Genomic DNA, 13,944 nt, shown 5'->3' with positions numbered 1-13,944 from the left:
GCGAGATAAGGCCAAATTGGTATTTTTGCTATAAAATGAAATCCTTCAGTCAAAACAAGTTCAAACTCCTTTGTCCTTCATATATATCAATTCTAAGTAGGTTCCATGCATAAACCTCTTTAAATGACCTTGTTTGAGGAAGAAAAACAGGAATAGCCTTACTTTTGCGAGATAAGGCCAAATTGGTATTTTTGCTATAAAATGAAATTCTTCAGTCAAAACAAGTTCAAACTCATTTGTCCTTCATATATATACATTCTAAGTAGGTTCCATGCATAAACATCTTTAAATGACCTTGTTTGAGGAAGAAAAACAGGAATAGCCTTACTTTTGCGAGATAAGGCCAAATTGGTATTTTTGCTATAAAATGAATTCCTTGAGTCAAAACAAGTTCAAACTCCTTTGTCCTTCATATATATCAATTCTAAGTAGGTTCCATGCATAAACATCTTTAAATTACCTTGTTTGGGGAAGAAAAACAGGAATAGCCTTACTTTTGCGAGATAAGGCCAAAATGGTATTTTTGCTATAAAATGAATTCCTTCAGTCAAAACAAGTTCAAACTCCTTTGTCCTTCATATATATCAATTCTAAGTAGGTTCTATGCATAAACCTCTTTAAATGACCTTGTATGCGAAAGAATCACAGGAATAGCCTTCTTTTGCGGAGTTAAGACGAAATTCGGATTTTTGCTTATAAACACCAATTCCTTCAGTCAAAACAAGTTTAAACTCCTTTGTCCTTCACATATATCAATTCTAAGTAGGTTCCATGCATAAACCTCTTTAAATGACCTTATTTGAGAAAGAAAAACAGGAATAGCCTTACTTTTGCGAGATAAGGCCAAATTGGTATTTTTGCTATAAAATGAAATCCTTCAGTCAAAACAAGTTCAAACTCATTTGTCCTTCATATATATACATTCTAAGTAGGTTCCATGCATAAACCTCTTTAAATGACCTTGTTTGAGGAAGAAAAACAGGAATAGCCTTACTTTTGCGAGATAAGGCCAAATTGGTATTTTTGCTATAAAATGAATTCCTTGAGTCAAAACAAGTTCAAACTCCTTTGTCCTTCATATATATCAATTCTAAGTAGGTTCCATGCATAAACATCTTTAAATTACCTTGTTTGGGGAAGAAAAACAGGAATAGCCTTACTTTTGCGAGATAAGGCCAAAATGGTATTTTTGCTATAAAATGAATTCCTTCAGTCAAAACAAGTTCAAACTCCTTTGTCCTTCATATATATCAATTCTAAGTAGGTTCCATGCATAAACATCTTTAAATGACCTTGTATGCGAAAGAAACACAGGAATAGCCTTACTTTTGCGGAGTTAAGATGAAATTCGGATTTTTGCTTATAAACACCAATTCCTTCAGTCAAAACAAGTTCAAACTCCTTTGTCCTTCATATATATCCATTCTAAGTAGGTTCCATGCATAAACATCTTTAAATGACCTTGTTTGAGGAAGAAAAACAGGAATAGCCTTACTTTTGCAAGATAAGGCCAAATTGGTATTTTTGCTATAAAATGAATTCCTTAGGTCAAAACAAGTTCAAACTCCTTTGTCCTTCATATATATCAATTCTAAGTAGGTTCCATGCATAAACATCTTTAAATGACCTTGTTTGAGGAAGAAAAACAGGAATAGCCTTACTTTTGCAAGATAAGGCCAAATTGGTATTTTTGCTATAAAATGAATTCCTTCAGTCAAAACAAGTGCAAACTCCTTTGTCCTTCATATATATAAATTCTAAGTAGGTTCCATGCATAAACCTTTTTAAATGACCTTGTTTGAGGAAGAAAAACAGGAAAAGCCTTACTTTTGCGAGATAAGGCCAAATTGGTATTTTTGCTATAAAATGAAATCCTTCTGTCAAAACAAGTTCAAACTCCTTTGTCCTTCATATATATCAATTCTAAGTAGGTTCCATGCATAAACCTCTTTAAATGACCTTGTATGCGAAAGAAACACAGGAATAGCCTTCTTTTGCGGAGTTAAGATGAAATTCGGATTTTTGCTTATAAACACCAATTCCTTCAGTCAAAACAAGTTCAAACTCCTTTGTCCTTCATATATATCCATTCTAAGTAGGTTCCATTTATAAACCTCTTTAAATGACCTTGTTTGAGAAAGAAAAACAGGAATAGCCTTACTTTTGCGAGATAAGGCCAAATTGGTATTTTTGCTATAAAATGAAATCCTTCAGTCAAAACAAGTTCAAACTCCTTTGTCCTTCATATATATCAATTCTAAGTAGGTTCCATGCATAAACCTCTTTAAATGACCTTGTATGCGATAGAAACACAGGAATAGCCTTCTTTTGCGGAGTTAAGATGAAATTCGGATTTTTGCTTATAAACACCAATTCCTTCAGTCAAAACAAGTTCAAACTCCTTTGTCCTTCATATATATCCATTCTAAGTAGGTTCCATTTATAAACCTCTTTAAATGACCTTGTTTGAGAAAGAAAAACAGGAATAGCCTTACTTTTGCGAGATAAGGCCAAATTGGTATTTTTGCTATAAAATGAAATCCTTCAGTCAAAACAAGTTCAAACTCCTTTGTCCTTCATATATATCAATTCTAAGTAGGTTCCATGCATAAACCTCTTTAAATGACCTTGTATGCGATAGAAACACAGGAATAGCCTTCTTTTGCTGAATTAAGACGATATTCGGATTTTTGCTTATAAACACCAATTCCTTCAGTCAAAACAAGTTCAAACTCCTTTGTCCTTCATATATATCAATTCTAAGTAGGTTCCATGCATAAACATCTTTAAATGACCTTGTTTGAGGAAGAAAAACAGGAAAAGCCTTACTTTTGCGAGATAAGGCCAAATTTGTATTTTTGCTATAAAATGAATTCCTTCAGTCAAAACAAGTGCAAACTCCTTTGTCCTTCATCTATATCAATTCTAAGTAGGTTTCATGCATAAACCTCTTTTAATTACTTTGTTTGGGGAAGAAAAACAGGAATAGCCTTACTTTTGCGAGATAAGGCCAAATTGGTATTTTTGCTATAAAATGAAATCCTTCAGTCAAAACAAGTTCAAACTCCTTTGTCCTTCATATATATAAATTCTAAGTAGGTTCCATGCACAAACCTCTTTAAATGACCTTGTATGCGAAAGAAACACAGGAATAGCCTTCTTTTGCGGAGTTAAGACGAAATTCGGATTTTTGCTTATAAACACCAATTCTTTCAGTCAAAACAAGTTCAAACTCCTTTGTCCTTCATATATATCCATTCTAAGTAGGTTCCATGCATAAACCTCTTTAAATGACCTTGTTTGAGAAAGAAAAACAGGAATAGCCTTACTTTTGCGAGATAAGGCCAAATTGGTATTTTTGCTATAAAATGAAATCCTTCAGTCAAAACAAGTTCAAACTCCTTTGTCCTTCATATATATCAATTCTAAGTAGGTTCTATGCATAAACATCTTTAAATGACCTTGTATGCGAAAGAAACACAGGAATAGCCTTCTTTTGCGGAGTTAAGACGAAATTCGGATTTTTGCTTATAAACACCGATTCCTTCAGTCAAAACAAGTTCAAACTCCTTCGTCCTTCATATATATCAATTCTAAGTAGGTTCCATGTATAAACCTCTTTAAATGACCTTGTTTGAGAAAGAAAAACAGGAATAGCCTTACTTTTGCGAGATAAGGCCAAATTGGTATTTTTGCTATAAAATTAAATCCTTCAGTCAAAACAAGTTCAAACTCCTTTGTCCTTCATATATATATACTCTAAGTAGGTTCCATGCATAAACCTCTTTTAATTACTTTGTTTGGGGAAGAAAAACAGGAATAGCCTTACTTTTGCAAGATAAGGCCAAATTGGTATTTTTGCTATAAAATGAATTCCTTCAGTCAAAACAAGTGCAAACTCCTTTGTCCTTCATATATATAAATTCTAAGTAGGTTCCATGCATAAACCTTTTTAAATGACCTTGTTTGAGGAAGAAAAACAGGAAAAGCCTTACTTTTGCGAGATAAGGCCAAATTGGTATTTTTGCTATAAAATGAAATCCTTCAGTCAAAACAAGTTCAAACTCCTTTGTCCTTCATATATATCAATTCTAAGTAGGTTCCATGCATAAACCTCTTTAAATGACCTTGTATGCGAAAGAAACACAGGAATAGCCTTCTTTTGCGGAGTTAAGATGAAATTCGGATTTTTGCTTATAAACACCAATTCCTTCAGTCAAAACAAGTTCAAACTCCTTTGTCCTTCATATATATCCATTCTAAGTAGGTTCCATGCATAAACCTCTTTAAATGACCTTGTTTGAGAAAGAAAAACAGGAATAGCCTTACTTTTGCGAGATAAGGCCAAATTGGTATTTTTGCTATAAAATGAAATCCTTCAGTCAAAACAAGTTCAAACTCCTTTGTCCTTCATATATATCAATTCTAAGTAGGTTCCATGCATAAACCTCTTTAAATGACCTTGTATGCGATAGAAACACAGGAATAGCCTTCTTTTGCTGAATTAAGACGATATTCGGATTTTTGCTTATAAACACCAATTCCTTCAGTCAAAACAAGTTCAAACTCCTTTGTCCTTCATATATATCAATTCTAAGTAGGTTCTATGCATAAACATCTTTAAATGACCTTGTATGCGAAAGAAACATAGGAATAGCCTTCTTTTGCGGAGTTAAGACGAAATTCGGATTTTTGCTTATAAACACCGATTCCTTCAGTCAAAACAAGTTCAAACTCCTTCGTCCTTCATATATATCAATTCTAAGTAGGTTCCATGTATAAACCTCTTTAAATGACCTTGTTTGAGAAAGAAAAACAGGAATAGCCTTACTTTTGCGAGATAAGGCCAAATTGGTATTTTTGCTATAAAATTAAATCCTTCAGTCAAAACAAGTTCAAACTCCTTTGTCCTTCATATATATATATTCTAAGTAGGTTCCATGCATAAACCTCTTTAAATGACCTTGTTTGAGGAAGAAAAACAGGAATAGCCTTACTTTTGCGAGATAAGGCCAAATTGGTATTTTTGCTATAAAATGAAATCCTTCAGTCAAAACAAGTTCAAACTCCTTTGTCCTTCATATATATCAATTCTAAGTAGGTTCCATGCATAAACCTCTTTAAATGACCTTGTATGCGATAGAAACACAGGAATAGCCTTCTTTTGCTGAATTAAGACGATATTCGGATTTTTGCTTATAAACACCAATTCCTTCAGTCAAAACAAGTTCAAACTCCTTTGTCCTTCATATATATCAATTCTAAGTAGGTTCCATGCATAAACATCTTTAAATGACCTTGTTTGAGGAAGAAAAACAGGAAAAGCCTTACTTTTGCGAGATAAGGCCAAATTTGTATTTTTGCTATAAAATGAATTCCTTCAGTCAAAACAAGTGCAAACTCCTTTGTCCTTCATCTATATAAATTCTAAGTAGGTTTCATGCATAAACCTCTTTTAATTACTTTGTTTGGGGAAGAAAAACAGGAATAGCCTTACTTTTGCGAGATAAGGCCAAATTGGTATTTTTGCTATAAAATGAAATCCTTCAGTCAAAACAAGTTCAAACTCCTTTTTCCTTCATATATATCAATTCTAAGTAGGTTCTATGCATAAACATCTTTAAATGACCTTGTATGCGAAAGAAACACAGGAATAGCCTTCTTTTGCGGAGTTAAGACGAAATTCGGATTTTTGCTTATAAACACCGATTCCTTCAGTCAAAACAAGTTCAAACTCCTTCGTCCTTCATATATATCAATTCTAAGTAGGTTCCATGTATAAACCTCTTTAAATGACCTTGTTTGAGAAAGAAAAACAGGAATAGCCTTACTTTTACGAGATAAGGCCAAATTGGTATTTTTGCTATAAAATTAAATCCTTCAGTCAAAACAAGTTCAAACTCCTTTGTCCTTCATATATATATATTCTAAGTAGGTTCCATGCATAAACCTCTTTAAATGACCTTGTTTGAGGAAGAAAAACAGGAATAGCCTTACTTTTGCGAGATAAGGCCAAATTGGTATTTTTGCTATAAAATGAAATCCTTCAGTCAAAACAAGTTCAAACTCCTTTGTCCTTCATATATATCAATTCTAAGTAGGTTCCATGCATAAACCTCTTTAAATGACCTTGTATGCGATAGAAACACAGGAATAGCCTTCTTTTGCTGAATTAAGACGATATTCGGATTTTTGCTTATAAACACCAATTCCTTCAGTCAAAACAAGTTCAAACTCCTTTGTCCTTCATATATATCAATTCTAAGTAGGTTCTATGCATAAACATCTTTAAATGACCTTGTATGCGAAAGAAACATAGGAATAGCCTTCTTTTGCGGAGTTAAGACGAAATTCGGATTTTTGCTTATAAACACCGATTCCTTCAGTCAAAACAAGTTCAAACTCCTTCGTCCTTCATATATATCAATTCTAAGTAGGTTCCATGTATAAACCTCTTTAAATGACCTTGTTTGAGAAAGAAAAACAGGAATAGCCTTACTTTTGCGAGATAAGGCCAAATTGGTATTTTTGCTATAAAATTAAATCCTTCAGTCAAAACAAGTTCAAACTCCTTTGTCCTTCATATATATATATTCTAAGTAGGTTCCATGCATAAACCTCTTTAAATGACCTTGTTTGAGGAAGAAAAACAGGAATAGCCTTACTTTTGCGAGATAAGGCCAAATTGGTATTTTTGCTATAAAATGAAATCCTTCAGTCAAAACAAGTTCAAACTCCTTTGTCCTTAATATATATCAATTCTAAGTAGGTTCCATGCATAAACCTCTTTAAATGACCTTGTATGCGAAAGAAACACAGGAATAGCCTTCTTTTGCGGAGTTAAGATGAAATTCGGATTTTTGCTCATAAACACCAATTCCTTCAGTCAAAACAAGTTCAAACTCCTTTGTCCTTCATATATATCCATTCTAAGTAGGTTCCATGCATAAACCTCTTTAAATGACCTTGTTTGAGAAAGAAAAACAGGAATAGCCTTACTTTTGCGAGATAAGGCCAAATTGGTATTTTTGCTATAAAATGAAATCCTTCAGTCAAAACAAGTTCAAACTCCTTTGTCCTTCATATATATCAATTCTAAGTAGGTTCCATGCATAAACCTCTTTAAATGACCTTGTATGCGATAGAAACACAGGAATAGCCTTCTTTTGCTGAATTAAGACGATATTCGGATTTTTGCTTATAAACACCAATTCCTTCAGTCAAAACAAGTTCAAACTCCTTTGTCCTTCATATATATCAATTCTAAGTAGGTTCTATGCATAAACATCTTTAAATGACCTTGTATGCGAAAGAAACATAGGAATAGCCTTCTTTTGCGGAGTTAAGACGAAATTCGGATTTTTGCTTATAAACACCGATTCCTTCAGTCAAAACAAGTTCAAACTCCTTCGTCCTTCATATATATCAATTCTAAGTAGGTTCCATGTATAAACCTCTTTAAATGACCTTGTTTGAGAAAGAAAAACAGGAATAGCCTTACTTTTGCGAGATAAGGCCAAATTGGTATTTTTGCTATAAAATTAAATCCTTCAGTCAAAACAAGTTCAAACTCCTTTGTCCTTCATATATATATATTCTAAGTAGGTTCCATGCATAAACCTCTTTAAATGACCTTGTTTGAGGAAGAAAAACAGGAATAGCCTTACTTTTGCGAGATAAGGCCAAATTGGTATTTTTGCTATAAAATGAAATCCTTCAGTCAAAACAAGTTCAAACTCCTTTGTCCTTCATATATATCAATTCTAAGTAGGTTCCATGCATAAACCTCTTTAAATGACCTTGTATGCGATAGAAACACAGGAATAGCCTTCTTTTGCTGAATTAAGACGATATTCGGATTTTTGCTTATAAACACCAATTCCTTCAGTCAAAACAAGTTCAAACTCCTTTGTCCTTCATATATATCAATTCTAAGTAGGTTCCATGCATAAACATCTTTAAATGACCTTGTTTGAGGAAGAAAAACAGGAAAAGCCTTACTTTTGCGAGATAAGGCCAAATTTGTATTTTTGCTATAAAATGAATTCCTTCAGTCAAAACAAGTGCAAACTCCTTTGTCCTTCATCTATATAAATTCTAAGTAGGTTTCATGCATAAACCTCTTTTAAATACTTTGTTTGGGGAAGAAAAACAGGAATAGCCTTACTTTTGCGAGATAAGGCCAAATTGGTATTTTTGCTATAAAATGAAATCCTTCAGTCAAAACAAGTTCAAACTCCTTTGTCCTTCATATATATCAATTCTAAGTAGGTTCTATGCATAAACATCTTTAAATGACCTTGTATGCGAAAGAAACACAGGAATAGCCTTCTTTTGCGGAGTTAAGACGAAATTCGGATTTTTGCTTATAAACACCGATTCCTTCAGTCAAAACAAGTTCAAACTCCTTCGTCCTTCATATATATCAATTCTAAGTAGGTTCCATGTATAAACCTCTTTAAATGACCTTGTTTGAGAAAGAAAAACAGGAATAGCCTTACTTTTACGAGATAAGGCCAAATTGGTATTTTTGCTATAAAATTAAATCCTTCAGTCAAAACAAGTTCAAACTCCTTTGTCCTTCATATATATATATTCTAAGTAGGTTCCATGCATAAACCTCTTTAAATGACCTTGTTTGAGGAAGAAAAACAGGAATAGCCTTACTTTTGCGAGATAAGGCCAAATTGGTATTTTTGCTATAAAATGAAATCCTTCAGTCAAAACAAGTTCAAACTCCTTTGTCCTTCATATATATCAATTCTAAGTAGGTTCCATGCATAAACCTCTTTAAATGACCTTGTATGCGATAGAAACACAGGAATAGCCTTCTTTTGCTGAATTAAGACGATATTCGGATTTTTGCTTATAAACACCAATTCCTTCAGTCAAAACAAGTTCAAACTCCTTTGTCCTTCATATATATCAATTCTAAGTAGGTTCTATGCATAAACATCTTTAAATGACCTTGTATGCGAAAGAAACATAGGAATAGCCTTCTTTTGCGGAGTTAAGACGAAATTCGGATTTTTGCTTATAAACACCGATTCCTTCAGTCAAAACAAGTTCAAACTCCTTCGTCCTTCATATATATCAATTCTAAGTAGGTTCCATGTATAAACCTCTTTAAATGACCTTGTTTGAGGAAGAAAAACAGGAATAGCCTTACTTTTGCGAGATAAGGCCAAATTGGTATTTTTGCTATAAAATTAAATCCTTCAGTCAAAACAAGTTCAAACTCCTTTGTCCTTCATATATATATATTCTAAGTAGGTTCCATGCATAAACCTCTTTAAATGACCTTGTTTGAGGAAGAAAAACAGGAATAGCCTTACTTTTGCGAGATAAGGCCAAATTGGTATTTTTGCTATAAAATGAAATCCTTCAGTCAAAACAAGTTCAAACTCCTTTGTCCTTCATATATATCAATTCTAAGTAGGTTCCATGCATAAACCTCTTTAAATGACCTTGTATGCGATAGAAACACAGGAATAGCCTTCTTTTGCTGAATTAAGACGATATTCGGATTTTTGCTTATAAACACCAATTCCTTCAGTCAAAACAAGTTCAAACTCCTTTGTCCTTCATATATATCAATTCTAAGTAGGTTCCATGCATAAACATCTTTAAATGACCTTGTTTGAGGAAGAAAAACAGGAAAAGACTTACTTTTGCGAGATAAGGCCAAATTTGTATTTTTGCTATAAAATGAATTCCTTCAGTCAAAACAAGTGCAAACTCCTTTGTCCTTCATCTATATCAATTCTAAGTAGGTTTCATGCATAAACCTCTTTTAATTACTTTGTTTGGGGAAGAAAAACAGGAATAGCCTTACTTTTGCGAGATAAGGCCAAATTGGTATTTTTGCTATAAAATGAAATCCTTCAGTCAAAACAAGTTCAAACTCCTTTGTCCTTCATATATATCAATTCTAAGTAGGTTCAATGCATAAACATCTTTAAATGACCTTGTATGCGAAAGAAACACAGGAATAGCCTTCTTTTGCGGAGTTAAGACGAAATTCGGATTTTTGCTTATAAACACCGATTCCTTCAGTCAAAACAAGTTCAAACTCCTTCGTCCTTCATATATATCAATTCTAAGTAGGTTCCATGTATAAACCTCTTTAAATGACCTTGTTTGAGAAAGAAAAACAGGAATAGCCTTACTTTTACGAGATAAGGCCAAATTGGTATTTTTGCTATAAAATTAAATCCTTCAGTCAAAACAAGTTCAAACTCCTTTGTCCTTCATATATATATATTCTAAGTAGGTTCCATGCATAAACCTCTTTAAATGACCTTGTTTGAGGAAGAAAAACAGGAATAGCCTTACTTTTGCGAGATAAGGCCAAATTGGTATTTTTGCTATAAAATGAAATCCTTCAGTCAAAACAATTTCAAACTCATTTGTCCTTCATATATATACATTCTAAGTAGGTTCCATGCATAAACCTCTTTAAATGACCTTGTTTGAGGAAGAAAAACAGGAATAGCCTTACTTTTGCGAGATAAGGCCAAATTGGTATTTTTGCTATAAAATGAATTCCTTCAGTCAAAACAAGTTCAAACTCCTTTGTCCTTCATATATATCAATTCTAAGTAGGTTCCATGCATAAACATCTTTAAATGACCTTGTTTGAGGAAGAAAAACAGGAATAGCCTTACTTTTGCAAGATAAGGCCAAATTGGTATTTTTGCTATAAAATGAATTCCTTCAGTCAAAACAAGTGCAAACTCCTTTGTCCTTCATATATATATAAATTCTAAGTAGGTTCCATGCATAAACCTTTTTAAATGACCTTGTTTGAGGAAGAAAAACAGGAAAAGCCTTACTTTTGCGAGATAAGGCCAAATTGGTATTTTTGCTATAAAATGAAATCCTTCAGTCAAAACAAGTTCAAACTCCTTTGTCCTTCATATATATATATTCTAAGTAGGTTCCATGCATAAACCTCTTTAAATGACCTTGTTTGAGGAAGAAAAACAGGAATAGCCTTACTTTTGCGAGATAAGGCCAAATTGGTATTTTTGCTATAAAATGAATTCCTTCAGTCAAAACAAGTTCAAACTCCTTTGTCCTTCATATATATCAATTCTAAGTAGGTTCTATGCATAAACCTCTTTAAATGACCTTGTATGCGAAAGAAACACAAAAATAGCCTTCTTTTGCGGAGTTAAGATGAAATTCGGATTTTTGCTTATAAACACCAATTCCTTCAGTCAAAACAAGTTCAAACTCCTTTGTCCTTCATATATATCCATTCTAAGTAGGTTCCATGCATAAACCTCTTTAAATGACCTTTTTTGAGAAAGAAAAACAGGAATAGCCTTACTTTTGCGAGATAAGGCCAAATTGTTTTTTTTGCTATAAAATGAAATCCTTCAGTCAAAACAAGTTCAAACTCCTTTGTCCTTCATATATATCAATTCTAAGTAGGTTCTATGCATAAACATCTTTAAATGACCTTGTATGCGAAAGAAACACAGGAATAGCCTTCTTTTGCGGAGTTAAGACGAAATTCGGATTTTTGCTTATAAACACCAATTCCTTCAGTCAAAACAAGTTCAAACTCCTTTGTCCTTCATATATATCAATTCTAAGTAGGTTCCATGCATAAACATCTTTAAATGACCTTGTTTGAGGAAGAAAAACAGGAAAAGCCTTACTTTTGCGAGATAAGGCCAAATTTGTATTTTTGCTATAAAATGAATTCCTTCAGTCAAAACAAGTGCAAACTCCTTTGTCCTTCATCTATATCAATTCTAAGTAGGTTTCATGCATAAACCTCTTTTAATTACTTTGTTTGGGGAAGAAAAACAGGAATAGCCTTACTTTTGCAAGATAAGGCCAAATTGGTATTTTTGCTATAAAATGAATTCCTTCAGTCAAAACAAGTGCAAACTCCTTTGTCCTTCATATATATACATTCTAAGTAGGTTCCATGCATAAACCTTTTTAAATGACCTTGTTGAGGAAGAAAAACAGGAAAAGCCTTACTTTTGCAAGATATGGCCAAATTGGTATTTTTGCTATAAAATGAAATCCTTCAGTCAAAACAAGTTCAAACTCCTTTGTCCTTCATATATATCAATTCTAAGTAGGTTCTATGCATAAACCTCTTTAAATGACCTTGTATGCGAAAGAAACACAAAAATAGCCTTCTTTTGCGGAGTTAAGATGAAATTCGGATTTTTGCTTATAAACACCAATTCCTTCAGTCAAAACAAGTTCAAACTCCTTTGTCCTTCATATATATCCATTCTAAGTAGGTTCCATGCATAAACCTCTTTAAATGACCTTGTTTGAGAAAGAAAAACAGGAATAGCCTTACTTTTGCGAGATAAGGCCAAATTGGTATTTTTGCTATAAAATGAAATCCTTCAGTCAAAACAAGTTCAAACTCCTTTGTCCTTCATATATATCAATTCTAAGTAGGTTCCATGCATAAACCTCTTTAAATGACCTTGTATGCGATAGAAACACAGGAATAGCCTTCTTTTGCTGAATTAAGACGATATTCGGATTTTTGCTTATAAACACCAATTCCTTCAGTCAAAACAAGTTCAAACTCCTTTGTCCTTCATATATATCAATTCTAAGTAGGTTCCATGCATAAACATCTTTAAATGACCTTGTTTGAGGAAGAAAAACAGGAAAAGCCTTACTTTTGCGAGATAAGGCCAAATTTGTATTTTTGCTATAAAATGAATTCCTTCAGTCAAAACAAGTGCAAACTCCTTTGTCCTTCATCTATATCAATTCTAAGTAGGTTTCATGCATAAACCTCTTTTAATTACTTTGTTTGGGGAAGAAAAACAGGAATAGCCTTACTTTTGCGAGATAAGGCCAAATTGGTATTTTTGCTATAAAATGAAATCCTTCAGTCAAAACAAGTTCAAACTCCTTTGTCCTTCATATATATAAATTCTAAGTAGGTTCCATGCACAAACCTCTTTAAATGACCTTGTATGCGAAAGAAACACAGGAATAGCCTTCTTTTGCGGAGTTAAGACGAAATTCGGATTTTTGCTTATAAAAACCGATTCCTTCAGTCAAAACAAGTTCAAACTCCTTCGTCCTTCATATATATCAATTCTAAGTAGGTTCCATGTATAAACCTCTTTAAATGACCTTGTTTGAGAAAGAAAAACAGGAATAGCCTTACTTTTGCGAGATAAGGCCAAATTGGTATTTTTGCTATAAAATGAAATCCTTCAGTCAAAACAAGTTCAAACTCATTTGTCCTTCATATATATACATTCTAAGTAGGTTCCATGCATAAACCTCTTTAAATGACCTTGTTTGAGGAAGAAAAACAGGAATAGCCTTACTTTTGCGAGATAAGGCCAAATTGGTATTTTTGCTATAAAATGAATTCCTTCAGTCAAAACAAGTTCAAACTCCTTTGTCCTTCATATATATCAATTCTAAGTAGGTTCTATGCATAAACCTCTTTAAATGACCTTGTATGCGAAAGAAACACAGGAATAGCCTTCTTTTGCGGAGTTAAGATGAAATTCGGATTTTTGCTCATAAACACCAATTCCTTCAGTCAAAACAAGTTCAAACTCCTTTGTCCTTCATATATATCCATTCTAAGTAGTTTCTATGCATAAACCTCTTTAAATGACATTGTTTGAGGAAGAAAAACAGGAAAAGCCTTACTTTTGCGAGATAAGGCCAAATTGGTATTTTTGCTCATAAACACCAATTCCTTCAGTCAAAACAAATTCAAACTCCTTTGTCCTTCATATATATCCATTATAAGTAGGTTCCATGCATAAACCTCTTTAAATGACCTTGTTTGAGAAAGAAAAACAGGAATAGCCTTACTTTTGCGAGATAAGGCCAAATTGGTATTTTTGCTATAAAATGAAATCCTTCAGTCAAAACAAGTTCAAACTCCTTTGTCCTTCATATATATCAATTCTAAGTAGGTTC

This window comes from Odontesthes bonariensis, chromosome 23 (genome assembly GCF_027942865.1).
Source record: "Odontesthes bonariensis isolate fOdoBon6 chromosome 23, fOdoBon6.hap1, whole genome shotgun sequence".
In the NCBI taxonomy this organism is placed as follows: Eukaryota; Metazoa; Chordata; class Actinopteri; order Atheriniformes; family Atherinopsidae; genus Odontesthes; species Odontesthes bonariensis.
The sequence above is the reverse complement of the archived record's forward strand: the minus strand, read 5'-3'. Positions refer to the sequence as shown.